The following is a 13,969-nucleotide window of genomic DNA, read 5'->3' as shown; positions in this document are numbered from 1 at the left end:
GTGAATTCCTGTATGTATTTCCAGAAGAATTGCCTGGGTTGCCTCCGATCAGAGAGATAGAGTTTGCCATTGATTTGTTTCCTAGGACTACACCGATCTTGATTGCTCCGTATCGAATGGCTCTGACTGAATTAAAAGAATTAAAGGCTCAGATAAGGGGTTTGTGAGACTGAGTTTCTCTCCCTAGGGTGCTACTGTATTGTCTGTAAAGAAAAAAGATGGATCTATAAGACTTTGTATTGACACAGGTAGGCACATGGGGGTGTGTCTAGGCCGTGTGTGACACAAGGTCTACCCTATGGGCGTGTGGTTTGGTCGTGTGTCCCTTGCACATAAAAATTTTAAGTCAGTATGCATGATAATAAACACATGGGCAGAGACAGGGCCATGTGTCTCAGCTGTGTGAAAGGCTTTGGCCGTGTGATATTTTGGGGTTGTTGATGTCAGAAACAGAATGTCCATGTTTTTGTACACGGGCTAGTACACGGGTGTGTCGCGACGGTGTGAAGGACACGGGCCAGGAACACGGGCGTGTGCCAGGCCATGTGAAAACCCCTGTAGGTGTACATTTAAAATAAATTCCACACGAGTGGAGGACATGGGCGTGTCCCTATATTGCTTAGGTCGTGTGAGTCACACGGGCCATCAACACGACCATGTTGAATTGGCCACACAGGTGTGTGTCCCTATGTCTAGTGACATTTTTCTATAGTTGGAAAAGTACTCGAGTTGGTTCCAAGTGATTTACGATGTGTGTTTTGGGCCTTAAAGGCCCATATTATGGATATGTTGTTAAGTTTGAGAGAGTTTTAAATTTGTCCAAGTCTTGGAGACTCGAAAATGGTTTTAAGCAGGAGTTTAAGTGAGGTAACGCCTCGTATTCCATCACTGTGTAGGATAGGGGTATGGGGTGTTACATTTAGTGGTATCAGAGCTATGGTTTAGTCGTATCTAGGACTAACTTGGAGAAAGTACATGTCTAGCTATACATGCTATAATTATATATTGATAGTGTGACGACTTCTAACGATTATTAATTGTATTTTCATATAGTAAATAGATCCTGATAGAGCAACGGTGGGTGACATGGAGAGTAATGCACTGGCTCCCGTCGAAGGGACCTTGCCAGTTGAGAGTGAGCCTGTGACTATGGGCCAAGGTGGAGGGGCTAGGGAATCCTATCTCTGAATGATGGATGTTTGGTATATGGAGTTCGTCCGTACGAACCTGAACACTCCACCTCCCCCACCTCTTCTGATCCCTTAGTATGCCCCTGTAGCTCTACAAGGCGTGAAAATGTTTAGAAGGGAGAAACCTCCAGTGAGCAAGATTCAGAAACAACGGGTTGAGGAATTTTGGGCTAGTATATATGATGACCCAGAAAGAGCAGAGTTTTGGTTGGAAAATACCATTAGGGTATTCGATGAACTATCGTGCACACCTGAAGAGTGTGTGAAGTATGTAGTGTCACTCCTACAGAATTTGACGTATTAGTGGTGGAATACTCTTGTGTCTATACTATCGAGAGAGAGAATCACTTGGGAATTCTTCCAGGAAGAATTCCGGAAGAAGTATATTAGCCAGAGGTTCATAGACCAGAAAAGGAAGAAATTCCTAGAGTTGAAGAAAGGCAGTAGGACAGTGACAGAGTACGAGCGAGAGTTTGTAAAACTCAGAAAATACGCGCGGGAATGCGTGTCCTCAGAAGCCACTATGTGCAAAAGGTTTGGGGATGGTTTAAATGAAGATATCCAAGTTTTTGTTGGTATTTTAGAGATAAAAGAATTTGTAGTGCTTGTTGAGAGAGCATGCAAAGCAGAGGAGCTAGTAAAAGAAAGGAGGAAAGCAGCTATTGAGTCGCGGGATTCAAAGAAGAGACAAATGGGGAAATTACATCAATCCTTGACTAAAAGATCAAGAGAGTTTACTACCCGATCGAATGCTTCAGTGGGGTTTTCTAATAGAAACAAGAATCGACAGAATACAACTTCTAGAGCTCAGCCTACTTCTATCGCGAGTGTCGGTAGTGCTCGGCCAAATAAGCCAGAATGTTCATAATGTGGTAGACATCATTTTGGCGAGTGCTGAGGTAAAGAAAAAGGGTGTTTTAAATATGGGTCATTAGACCATTTCATCTAAGACTATCCTGATTTAGAAGAGGGAGAGAAAAAAGCAAGAAGTGAAGGCAAGTAGTGCTCCATTAAGGGGTAGACCACAAAAGAACCCTAGAAGTGGGGCTAGTAGTAAGGGTGCGCCAAGAGATATACAGTGAGGTCCGAGGGCAGAGTGCTTGCGAGGACTTATGCTATTCATGCCCGTGAAGAGGCAGAGTCTCTCGACGTGATCACGAGTACCTTTTCTATTCATGATATATCTGTTGTTGCTTTAATTGACCCGAGGTCGACCCAGTCCTATATTTGTATGGAATTGATACCTCGTATGAGCATGATAGTAGAGTCAACTGAATTTGTGATAAAAGTGTCCAACCCCTTAGGAAAACATGTGTTTGTAGACCAAGTGTGTAGAAATTGTCTTTTGGCAATTAGAGGTCATTGTTTTCTGGCTAACTTGATGTTATTTCCATTTAATGAATTTGATATAATCCTTAGGATGGATTGGTTGACTTCTCATAGTGTTGTAGTGGACTGTGGGAGAAAAGTTATTGAGTTGAAATGTGAAGACGGAAATGTTCTTCGGGTTAGACCAGATGAGTTGGATGGTTTGCCTGTAATAGTAATGTCTTTGACTGCTGAGAAATATTTGAGAAAAGGATGTGAGGCATATCTCACCTTTGTGTTGAACACTTAGGTGTTTGAGTCAAAGATTGAATCGGTATCGGTAGTTTGTGAATTTATAGATGTATTTCCGGAAGAATTGTCAGGATTACCTCTAGTGAGGGAAGTAGAGTTTGGAATCGAGTTGGTACCGGGCACGAAACCTATTTCTATTGCTCATGGATCTTATGGAATTGAAAGAGTTGAAGGTACAATTGCAAGAGTTAACGGATAAGGCCTTTGTGAGACCAAGTTATTCACCGTGGTGTGCCCCAGTACTTTTTGTAAAATAGAAAGATGGGTCGATAAGGTTATGTATCGACTATAGATAGCTCAACACGGTAACAGTGAAGAACAAGTATCCTTCGCCAAGGATAGATGATTTATTCGACCAGTTAAAAGGAACCACGGTGATTTATTCAACTAGTTAAAGGGAGCCATGGTGTCCTCCAAGATAGACTTGAGGTCTGGTTATTATCAGTTGAGACTTAAAGAGCAAGATGTACCGAAGATTGCTTTTCGGACGAGATACGGGCATTATGAGTTCCTCGTCATACCCTTTGGCTTGACTAATGCCCTGGCGGTGTTTATGGATTTGATGAACCGTGTTTTTCGACCTTATTTGGATAAGTTTGTAGTCATTTTTATTGATGACATATTAATTTACTTGCATGATGAGGGTGAACACGCGAAGCATTTGAAAATTGTGTTACAGACCTTGAAAGACAAGAAATTGTATGCCAATTTCAGTAAGAGTGAATTTTGGCTTAAAGAAGTCAGATTTTTAGGACACATTGTGTCCGGTGATGGGATTAGAGTTGACCCATGCCAGATCTTGGCTATTGTTGAGTGGAAATCACCGAGGAATGTGACTGAGGTTCGAAGCTTTTTGGGATTGGCCGAATATTATAGACGATTTGTAAACGGATTCTCTATGATAGCTATGCCAATGACTAGGCTATTGAAAAACGATTTCATGTTTAAATGGACAGAAAAGTGTCAATAGAGTTTCGAGAAATTAAAGGCTTTATTGACCGAAGCCCCAATGTTAGTACAACCTGAGTCGGGCAAGGAGTTTGTGATATATAGCGATGCCTCCTTGAATGGTTTGGGGTGTGTGCTTCTGCAAGAAGGCAAGGTTATAGGCTATGCCTCAAGACAACTTAAGCCACACAAGAGAAATTACCCGACCCATGACTTGGAGCTAGCAACTATAGTGTTCGCATTAAAGATTTGGAGACACCATTTGTACGATGAGAAATGTCAAGTATTCACCGATCATAAGAGTCTTAAGTACTTGATGACTCAAAAGGAGTTGAACCTACAGCAACGACGATGGTTAGAGCTATTAAAGGATTATGAGTTGATTATCGACTACCACCCAAGAAAGGTGAATGTGGTCGCCGATGCATTGAGTAGAAAATCATTATCTGCGTTGAGAGCACTGAACGCTAATTTGGCATTGTTAGATGATGGTTCAATTTTGGCAGAGTTGAGAACTAGACTGATGTTTCTGCAAGAAATCCATAAAGCCCAGAGCAGTGATAAAGATTTATGAGTTAAGAGAACTCAGTATGAGTTGGGGATTGAATCAGATTTTTGGATTGGCACTGATGGGTGTCTAATGTTCAAATATAGAGTTTGTATACCCAAGGACAATGAGCTTATTCAAAAGATTCTACGAAAAATGCACAGTGGTTGTTTGTCCATCCACCAGGATAGTGTGAAAATGTACAATGACTTGAAAAAAGTGTACTGGTGGTTAGGGATGAAAAGAGACATTTCAGAGTTCGTTTCCAAATGTCTAGTGTGTCAGCAAGTGAAGGTTGAACACCAAGTACCTTCGGGTCTACTTCAGCCTATCACGATCCCTGAGTGGAAGTGGGATCGGATTACCATGGATTTCGTGACGAGTTTGCAATTAACCCCGAATAAAAAGGATGTTGTTTGGGTTATTTTGGATAGGCTAACAAAGTTAGCACATTTCATACCAGCGCGTACCGACTACTCCTTTGAGAGATTGGCTGACTTGTATATTTTCGAGATTGTGAGACTACACGGGATACCCTCGTCAATTGTTTTAGATACGGATCTGAGATTTACCTCGAGGTTTTAGAAAAAGTTACAAGAGGTTTTGAGGACTAAGTTGAGTTTTAGCATGGCATATCACCTACAAACCGATGGTCAGTTGAAAAGAGTGATTCATATTTTAGAAGATATGTTGCAGTGTTGTGTTCTCAAATTTCAAGGTAGTTGGGAAAAGTACTTGTCATTGGTTGTATTTGCTTAAACAACAACCATCAAGCAAGTTTGAAGATGGCGCCTTATGAAGCTTTGTATAGGCGAAAGTTTCGAACGCCCTTATATTGAACCAAGCTTAGAGAGAGTCAGATTCACTAGGTCGATTTAGTCAAAGAGACTGAAGAGAAACTTAAAGTGATTCGTGACTGCTTGAAGACATCGTCGGATATACAGAAATCCTACACAGATTTGAAATGAAAGAAAATTGAGTTTCAAGTCGATGATAAGGTATTTTTAAAAATATCTCCATGGAGGAAAGTCCTTGGATTTCGTAGAAAAGGCAAGTTGAGTACTCGTTTCATAGGACCTTATGTGGTTACTGAAAGAGTAGGGCCAGTTGCCTATCGATTGGATTTGCCACCAGAATTGGAAAAGATTCACGATGTGTTTCATGTCTCATGCTACGTGGATATAGATCAGACCCTTTGCATATGATTACGCCGCTAGAGGTTGAGATTCATCTGGACATGACTTATTGTGAAGAGCCGGTCAAGATTTTTGCTCGGGAAGTCAAACACTTAAGAAATAAGAGTATAGCACTTGTGAAAGTTTTATGGCATAGACATGGAGTTGAGGAAGCCACATGGGAAACCGAGGAGACTATGAGAGATCAGTACCCGAACTTATTCACCAATAAGATTTTCGAGGACGAAAATCCCTAAAGGGGGAGAAATGTAATAGCTCAATTTTGTGGCTAGTCAAATAGTGGTCTCAAGACCACAAATCCAAATTCAACTAGAATATTTTATCATTATTTTGGAATCATTGCATGTTTTTATTCGTGTACGAAAAATTTGGTAAGTTAATTTTGACATTTATGAGCCCAATTGCAAAAAAAAGGACTAAATCGCATAAAGTGCAAAAGTCCTAATTTGATAGCTAAAGGTGTTATCTTATTAGAGAATCAAAATTGGGGGATTTTAAAAGGCAATTTGACCCTTAAAAGAAAGCATAGCCGGCCATAGAGTCAAAGAGGAGACAAAATTTTCAAATTTGGTGAGTTAGGTGGCTTATTATTTACTAAAATAGAAATAAATAAAGGAATGATGATATCATCCCTTTTTCATCTTCTTTCTCCACCAAAAATCAACCATTAAAGGGGGTTTGAAAGCTTAAAATTTTTAGCAACTTGAAGCACTCACAAGTAAGTGATTTCCATGTCCTTTGTTGATGATTTTTTGTACTTTTGAGACCCTTGAAGCATGAGCTTTCAAATGAGGGGTCTATTTTGCAAAATGGTTGAAAGTCTAGGGTTTTTTCATGAGAGCATCTAGGGTGTTTTCTAAATTTTTATGGAAGAATATGAGTCTTGGGTGTGACATAAACAACTTTTGTGAAAGGTGTTAGCATGAAAACACTTAAAGGGACCATTTTGCATAAGTTGTAAAATAGATGGAAAATGTGTGAAATAGTGGGAATTTAGAGTTTCTATAACAGTCAAAGAGGTTCAGCTAGTCTTGCGAAATAAAGAAATTCGATAAAAATTGATTTTCACGCCAATGGGTAAAATGGTCATTTAGCCCAATTGTGAATTGTTGAGTGCTTAGGTTGATAAAGTGACTTAATAAGTGCATTTTGTTATTATACACTGAGGAATACTGAGTCCAAACCTAGACCGGGGGAAAGCCAAACAAACCGACTAAATTGGCTAGTCGCCATATTTTGTAATCCGAGGTAAGTTGTATGTAAATAATACAAATACATTGTTAATTATATGTGCTTGAATTATTACAGTATAAATTACTTGATTGTGAAATTGAGAATGTATAATGATAAATGAGATAGTAGAATTTCCGTTGGAAACTTAGAAAGTAAATCGAATATTCATGCTATGACATTTGGGTCATTTGTGTGTGAGCTAGTATAAGACATGTCTGGGATATGCATCGACCATATTATGAGAGCCAGTGTAAGACCATGTCTGGGACATGGCATCGGCATTGAGACGAGGGCTAGTGTAAGACATGTTTGGGATATGCAATGGCCTCGAGACGTTAGCCAGTGTAAGACATGTCTGGGACATGCATCGGCTACGAGACGATAGTCAGTGTAAGACCATGTTTGGGACATGGCATCGGCTTAAGATATGAGCCAGTATAAGACCGTGTCTAGGACATGGCATTGGCACCTTACCTTATACTTGAAGCTTATCTAATATCCAGTAGTATTCCAAATGGTTCAACGGTAAAAGTTATGTTCCTAAGCTAACGAGAAAAGTATAACCGTGCTGTGAGTGGTACAGGTACCTAATTCATACATATAAGATATGAGCTCGATATATAATATGTGACTTGTATTGATGGTAATGAGTAAGATATGCTTATGCCTACCTTGGTGTTATGAGCATGTTGATTATTGATAAATTGTTGTTGTATACTTACTTATATGCAACTTACTAAGCTGTTATGCTTACTCCCTTCGCTTTTCATTTCCTTACAGTGCCGCCTAACTAGCTTAAGGATCACTGAAAGTCAGAGATATCGATCACACTATCAACCGAAGCATTCAGTATAGTTGGATTTATATTTTTGAATATGGCATGTATAGGACTTAGACTTTATTATTTTGTGTCATTGAGGTTTGGCTATATGTATTGGCTTGGGTTGGAAACCCTTCAATTTGTATTAAGCCTTGAATGATGGCTAACATTTATTTTGAATTCATAAAAGATGCGTTATCATGGTTGAATGAATGTCTATTGTGGCTGATTTGGTTATAGGAATTATGCTTGTTTTGGTATTAATTGGTATTTGTATAGAACTACATATGTAAGGGTGGCAATAGGGCTTGGTAAATAGCCTTGTATTGTCTACACGGGTAGGCACACGGGCGTGTGTCTAGGCCGTGTGTGATCACGGTCTACCCCATGGGCTTGTGGTCCGGCTGTGTGTCCCTTGCACATAAAAATTTTAAGTCAGTATGCATGATAATAAACACACGGGCAAAGACACAGCCATGTGCCTCACCTGTGTGAAGGGCACGGCCTAGCACACGAGCTTGTGCCTTGGCCATGTGACATTTTCGGGTTGCTGACGTCAGAAACAGAATGTCCATGTTTTTGTACACGGACTAGTACAAGGGAGTGTCGTGGCCTTGTGAAGGACACAGGCCAAGCACACGGGCGTGTGCCAGACCGTGTGAAAATCCCTGTAGGTGTACATTTAAAATAAATTCCACACGAGTGGAGGATACAGGTGTGTCCCTATATTTCTTAGGCCGTGTGAGTCAAACGGGCCATCAACACGACCATGTTGAATTGGCCACACGGGCGTGTGCCCCTTTTACACGGGTGTGTGCCCCTATGTCTAGTGACATTTTTCTATAGTTGGCAAAAATACCCAAGTTGGTTCCGAGTGGTTTACGATGTGTGTTTTGGGCCTCGAAGGCCCATATTATGTATATGTTGATAAGTTTGAGAGAGTTTTAAATTTGTCCAAGTCTTGGAGACTCAGAAATGGTTGTAAGCACAAGTTTAAGTGGGGTAACGCCTCGTATTCCATTAGATGTAGGATACGGGTATGGGGTGTTACACGTCAATTAAGACTTCCACATTTCAATCTGATCTAACTTCCTCGATCCAAGGGATTTGATATACTTGATCTGATACGATTCAATTTTCTAAATAAGTTACTCCAAGTGATTTGGTTATCATTGATGAGTTTGATTTATTCCAAAATATCAGCTCGGTCCAAAGATTTGGTTATTGCTAATATTTTAATGTTTAGAAACAACTTGTTTTGTCCATGCAAATTCTATTAAGAATTCACAACAACAAATCTTGTCATTGCGATTAATAAGCAGAGAATTAAATTACATAATAACATCTTATGATTGTTGCTAATATTTTAACATTTAATAACTTGTCTTGTTGTTACACATTTTATTAAAAATTTACTACGACAAATCATGTTGTTGTGATTAATAAGAAGAAAATTTTATTACAGAATGATAATTTAAATTTGTTACTAATGTTATTATATTTAACAACAATTTATTTTACAGTTATTTATAAAATTTTAAAATCACAACGTTGGCATTTTTATCTTAAAAATTAAATCCAGCTATGACATTTAAAAGTTGTTACAAATATTCCACTTCTACATAACTAGATTTAATGCCATTTTTGTATTACACACAAAATTTCGTTGATGCCCATTTTTCTTGTTGTGACATACTTATATGTAAACTCTCATTCATCGCAAGTCTAATCCTTAAATATTAGTTTTTAAATGTTTTAATTAAATATTTTTATTAAAAAAATAATGTTACATAAATATTTATTATTTTAGTAAGATTATTTTTAAGTAATTTTCTTAATCGAGTTGGTGCTTAATTAACTCATGAAATTAACTTAATCAAACACATTATATATAATTAAATTGTGTCACACTCTTAATCTAGGTGAAAGAAATTTTTATGTAAAAAACATATTTAAAAAAAATCAATAATAATTATAAGTAGAGTGGTAAGGAATTTTTATATAAATATTATTAAACATTTGTTCAATCCTTGGATATGTAATTTTTAATTATTTTATTTAATGATTAAATAAAAATATGAAAAAAATAAAAATAAAATCATAATAATATTAGGAATCATTTAAAATAATGAATGCATTATTTTTTTCATTGAATTAATATTCGATTATCTTATTACATCAATTCAATTAAGAAGGCAAATATAAATATAGATAAATAAAACAATATTAAAAGGAATAATAACGTGAAATTGGCGACCAATTATCGAAAAACAGGTAAACCGATATAGCATGATACTTACACTCCCAACTTAACATGCTTTTACAATGAAGTTTCTATCGAAGAAAAAAAAATCAACAATGAAACAACAAAACACAAACTGATCCATTTTCATTGCTCCTATGATGTTCCATTTCTTTAAATAAAAAATGAAAACAAATCTTATGATGTGATAATATTCAAAGTGGAGCTCCCACCTACACATGAGAAGGAATACTTTATTATGATATTAAATTAAGTTTATACTTTTTTATAATTTTTTCAGTTAATATTTTAATAAAATAAACATTTAATTTATGTATAATATGATATCGATTAAAAATATTTCCTTTATTGATATATATTTTAACAACTAAAAGTATATTTTATTTAATAAATAGTTAAATATTTTTAATTTAATTAAAATTTGATATAAATTATATTAATAGAATATGAAAAATTAAAATTAAGATTAAAATATTAAAAAATAACTTTAGTTTTTGCACTAAATACAAATAGATTTGACAGAATTGAACAAGTAATTGTTAATGGTAGATGGCATTCCATGACAATGACCTGTCCAGCATGTTTTCACAAACAAAGGTCAGTGCTATCTATTGCCTCAAAGAAAAACTAAAAGGAAGCTTGGTCATACATAATTAGTTATTCCGGCTTCCTTTATATCGTTTTTGTATTTCATCAAAACATATTGTTAAACAAATTACCTTTTTTTAGTTGTGCAACAAATGCTTAATTATATTTATTCCCAATATAATGCATCCTAATGATTAATTATAACAAAGCAAGAAGAAGTATATTGGTACAGATAATTTTTTGTTCGTAGCTTTGCAAGAATCACGTTTGCAATTGTACAACTCCCTTCAAATTATCAAAGCTCAACTCTAAACAAAAAAGAAATGTTCGAGATTAATTGAGTTAATTATTTGTTTTTCATGACTGTTTCTTGTTAGTGAAATGTACTTCAAATTTTTCATTATATACATTTTGGATTTAACCGAATCAAGAAAGTTGAAATTATAAAAGAAATTTTGAGTTGTGTAATGATTCAATTTTAGTTGATATCGGAAATTGCGATTATAAAACTCAATTATATAAACCGATTTAATGAAAATATGAATAGAAGGATTTAAGAAGTTAGTATGAAAATATTTTAACAAATGATCAATAAATTAAACAGAAAAAAATCATTAATTAAAATATAAGGCTAAAATTGTAAAAATTCAATAACTGTTGAATTTCAATATGCAAAATGCTTAAGGATCCAATTAATAATTAACCAAAAGACATAATGGTTATTTAACCATTCATATTATATGGATAGTGGAAAGTGGTGATCATCCACCCACTTTTGATTAATAAAGGTTAACTATAAGATTAATCACGCTTAAAGTTAAACTTTCACTAAATAATTAATCAATATATATATATATGTGTGTGTGTTTAGTGAGAAAGAGAGAACTAGAAAGCCATTTCCTTCTAATTTTGCTCCGTCTAAGCTTGTAAGAAATGAAGAAAAACTTTCTTATTTATCTTTTGAGTAACTTGTCCTCCAATTGAAGCGATTAGGTGAGTTTTCTTCATGATTTTTAATGAAATATTGATAATCTATTCTTGATTCAACTCACCCATGCTTTAAATTTTCAATTTATAAACATAATCCCAAGTTACCATTAGTGAATATTGATGAAATCAAGCATGAAATTAATAGATATGTAATTGTTCAACTTAGATTTTACTAAGATTGTATTAGAAGATAGTGAAATTAGCTTACAATTAAAGATTTATTTAATTTTGAAATTAAGGACCAAATTGAATAAAATGAAAGCTGTTGGAAAATTATGCTATAGACTAGAACTATAAGGTCCATAATGGAACAATATGAAATTAGATTTTGATTTGATGTTAAATATAAAATAATATGAGTATTTCAGATATAGAGACTTCAATGAATGAAATGTAAACTATGTTTGGTTATGTGATTTTCATGTGATTGGATGAAAGCTAATATCGTTTTTATACCTGAATTATCGTACGTAGCTAAAGATGACATTGGGTCATCCTAAGAGAAAGAAAAGGCAAGAGTTGTAGGCGAGTAGCTAATACAATTTATGCGTCCATTATTTGAATTCAATATATCTACATATATTCATATGACTTGATACAAATTAGCTTGATTGAGGTAATGTCTATAATTGTCTCATGAATTTGGCAAATATTACTTGGTTGGTAACTTGTGAAAGATGTGGTGATATGTATGTGATAATATGAGCTGATATGAACTGAATAGGATTGAGCATTATATAAACTAATAATATATAAAACTATGATATGTGACCATGAATATATATGTGTTTGGAACATTGGTTACCCTTTCTATAGGACTGGATTAGTTTACGGGATTGTACTTTGGTTTATACTGATGAGGCGCTGAGCGCATATTATACTTCATATGTTTCAATGAGGTGCGTAGTACACATCACTTTGGTATACCGATGAGGCGCGGAGCGCATGTAATACTTTAGACGTATTGATGAGACACTAGTTGCTAGTTTTGTTGGTATAATGGTTGGATGATCCGTGTATCCATCTTAAGTCTGTGTCCAGTTATTAGGGATCATAAGACATATACCCTGCTAAATGATATTTGATATGAAATATTAATAGTAAATGGTATAACTTGTATATTAATGTTAAAGTATGTTAGAGTATAGATAAAGACTCTATTAGTCTATTAGTTGTTAGTTGTTAGTCTCTTATAAAAAGCAGTTATGCTGTTAAGTGAAATTGTTAGCAGTTACTCATACACATTTTATAAATACTATTGTTGTACTGATTAAGGAAGATAACAATACAAAAATCATTCTATACATATTCTATTTTCTTTCAACTGATTGTAGATATTAACATGGTATCAGTAACCTAGGTTCTAGAGACTCGATTTTCTTGTGCTTCCGTGACTACCACTGCTTTTGCTGATTCTACCTCTGTCGAGCATTGTTGTCTGACGTTCACTGGTGCTCGAGTCATTCAATCCTTTCCTCGCCATGATACTGTTAAGTTGGATGATGGAAACTTTGTTCAATGACAGCAACATATTCGCTTGATCATTGAAGGTTATGAATTGACTGGATTTTTGGAGGGAACCTTGCTCCGCCGCATTTTGTACCGTCTCCAGTGGGATCTCTCGTTCCAAATCCAGATGCCTTGGCATTTGTTCAGCAAAATAGGTTACTTGCCTCCTAGTTACTTTCTACTATTAGTCCTTCACTGTTTTCTTCTTTTACAGATGCTAGGACGACATGTAGTGTTTAGAATACTGCCACTCACCACTTCGCCGTAGTCATAGGTGCCAAGTTATCTCGCATTTTCCATAATTTACACTCACTTAATAAAGGTAATCTATTGATAAAGGAGTATGTAGCAAAGATTCAGAATACCTGTGTAACACCCCAAACTCGACCCAGACGTTATGGCCGAATCTGGCGCGTTACATTGAAGTGTTTTAGCAAAAACCTTGTTTTCATTGAAACCCTTCTTAAAATGAGAAACCTTAATTAACTTATAAAAACTCTCTTTCAATCGTGAAAGCTTGTTTTGTAACACCCCAAACTCAGCCCAGACGTTATGGCCAGATCTGACGTGTCACATGGACTTACGACTTAGTATGCATTCGTTGGTTTAAGTGATTGGGGTGGTCTTTGTAAAAACAGCGGTTGAATGAAAAGCCGGTTTATCAATCTTTAGGCTATCCATTTGTTGTGCTTGTTGAGTCTTGAAAACATTCACTAATTTTGAAAACCCGCGCAGCCTAACACTAGCAGTTTCGTCATAGTATAAATATAATCAGAAAATAAAACCATAGCGAAAAAAGAAATTTAAATAGCGGCCTTATTACAACTTAAAACCCAAAATTAAATCAGAATATAAAAATAATAAAAATAAACTAACTTAGAAAAACCAATTTTGCAGATGATGTGGCCACTCCGAATCCCTCACAGCTCCAAGCCCACTATGGTTGGGGATTTCCTGCAGAGATGAAAATAAAAGGTGAGTTCGGTAAACTCAGTGTGTAACATAACCCAACCATAGCCCAAAACAGATTAAACCTCAAAGTCAGACTTATCTGGGCCTTGGCCC

This window comes from Gossypium hirsutum, chromosome A06, assembly GCF_007990345.1.
Source record: "Gossypium hirsutum isolate 1008001.06 chromosome A06, Gossypium_hirsutum_v2.1, whole genome shotgun sequence".
NCBI classification, from domain to species: domain Eukaryota; kingdom Viridiplantae; phylum Streptophyta; class Magnoliopsida; order Malvales; family Malvaceae; genus Gossypium; species Gossypium hirsutum.
This window is presented reverse-complemented; position numbering follows the sequence as displayed.